The 2,394-nt window shown below is 34.3% G+C and overlaps 1 pseudogene; it reads right to left on the bottom strand.

Annotated features, from left to right (window-relative positions):
• Positions 1-2,077: 2,077 nt before the first annotated feature.
• Positions 2,078-2,193, bottom strand: LOC122911092 (annotated as a pseudogene).
• Between the last annotated feature and the right edge of the window lie 201 nt (positions 2,194-2,394).

Raw genomic sequence — 2,394 nt, 5'->3', positions numbered from 1 at the left:
AGTGCAAGAGGGCTCCTTTTTCTCCATTTTAATTATCATTTAGGTATTTGATTACAGTAGCAAGCACTTCATATCCAAGGGATTATCTGTGTTTTTACAATGATTAAAACCAAAAGTAGGGGTGCCTGGGTGGCTCATGGGTTAAAGCCTCTTTTCAGATCATTTCCATGATTCCAGGGTCCTGGGATTGAGCCCCACATTGGACTCTGTTCAGCAGGGAGCCTGCTTCCCCTCCGCCCGCTCTCTCTCCGCCTGCCTCTCTGCCTACTTGTGATCTCTGTCAATAAAAAAATAAAATATTTAAAAAATAAAAGCGAAAGTAAATTAAATAAAATTTTTGTCATTTTAGGAATTGGTTGTCCTTCTTTCTACTCCATCTCTTCTTGTACAACCAGCTCTGTGGGAGCTCCCAGAGTATGTTGTCCTTCAATCCTTCTGTCATTCATTTGCCAATACATGGAAAGCTGCCTGCTAGAAGGAAGAATCAGAGAGAAATAGCAACAGACAAATGAAGTGACTTTGAAATTCATTTGCTCTTTTTATATTTTATCAAAATGACAGCATCATTATTACTGGTAGGGTAGATGGTTATTATTTGGAGCTATAAAAGATATAGACCTTGTAATAGACCTCACGGACCTTCTATTCACTATTTACCCACATACCTTTTAATCTAATACAAGCCCACTGGAGCTCTGGACACTTGGTAGAGTGTTGGTAAAAAACAACTGACCATCTGCACTGGGTGAAGAACTTCAGAGAAAATGACCTAGTACCTCTGCACTTAAGCACCCCATAAGTTTTTGAGGTTTACTACTTTCCAGACACTATACCCGAGGCTGAAAATATCCAGATGTAATATGTATTATACAATACATATCATATGTATTAATATCTAGATATAACATGTATATTATATCTAGATATATTTTTTTCACTCAAAATTTTAAATCTACTTGCAGAAGTAAAATATTCAACTACCGTTTTGTAGTTAAATTCTACTGTAAAGTTTTATATTAGAAACAAATGACAGGTCAAAGCAAGAACAGAAAAACATTTTTAAAAGAGTCCCAGAAGGTTCTCAGAAGAAATCATGATTAAGATGAATTTTGAAGGATTAGGTTTTTGTTTTTGTTTTTTAGAACAAGGGCAAGAGTTAAAAGCAGAAAGGACATTTCTAACAGAAGTAAAAACATATACAGACAGAGAAGCATTTGACTGGAACATCTTCTCAACCAGGGAGGAAGAGAGAACGTTCAATACAGCAGAAAAAGAAACAAACAAAATAATAATCCTTTTTTGAAGTTGCATGATAAAGTGAAATTAGGAAAAAAAATACACATTCAAAATCAGGTAAGAAAAGAATAAACAAACCAGAGTGGAATTATAAAATGGATCTAACAAATATCAGTTAATCAAAACAAAAGAAAGAAATTTCAGCCAGCAGTCATCAAAGGTAAGGTTATAAGGTAAAGAATCTAAAATCAGGAAGGCAAAAACTTGAGCACCAGGCCCACCAGCCTCTTTAAAATACTAGTTAAGAAATGGTATACATATTTTCTGCTTAATTTCATTGGAGAGAACATGTCACAAGGTTTTGTGTGTGTGTGTGTGTGCACCCACAAAGAGAATATTTGGCTAGGCACTTGCCTCCCACCAGTTCCTTAATTGGGGAGTTGGAACACAAATTGTTAATGGAGTTAATCATATCTACCATACTACCTGGTTTTATATTTAATCTTTACCTCTTTGGAGTCTCTTTCCTGTTAGAACTTAAGTTTCACAAAATCAAGGACTCTGTCAGTGAATACATTTTATTTTCATTTGATTCTTTAGGCTGATTCAACCATATTTTATTGGGTATTTCACTAGGTTAGACCTATTTCTCATTAAAAAAAATCATTATTGATATGTATTTAAAATTTTCCATTCAGAGTAGCAATTTGGTCTTTAGAATAATAGTATGATGAGAAACACATTATTTCAAATTATATTTGTTTTATGCAAAGGCATTTTATAGTTACAAGAAGATGCTTTGCAGCATACATAGATGATTCTAAATCATTTTTATAAACTAGGGCTTCAAATCCTAGTTTTCACTTTTCTCCCATCCAAGTACTAACCAGGCCCGACCCTGCTTAGCTTCCGAGATCAGACGAGATCGGGCGCGTTCAGGGTGGTATGGCCGTAGACTAGTTTTCACTTTTCTAACTCTAGGGCCTCCAGTGTGTGTTTTGTTGTCATCATTATTGTTGTTGTAAATATATATAATATAAATATATACAAAGTATAAACAAAATAGTAAAACTTAAATTTGTAGTATGTGCACTTCCTCTCATGTAACAACTTTAACTTGTAATCAAGCCATTTTGGAATCTTTAAGAAGAAATTACA

Source organism: Neovison vison, chromosome 6, assembly GCF_020171115.1.
Source record: "Neovison vison isolate M4711 chromosome 6, ASM_NN_V1, whole genome shotgun sequence".
NCBI classification, from domain to species: Eukaryota; Metazoa; Chordata; class Mammalia; order Carnivora; family Mustelidae; genus Neogale; species Neogale vison.
Note: the sequence above shows the minus strand (reverse complement) of the source record. Positions and strands in the feature narration are given on the sequence as shown.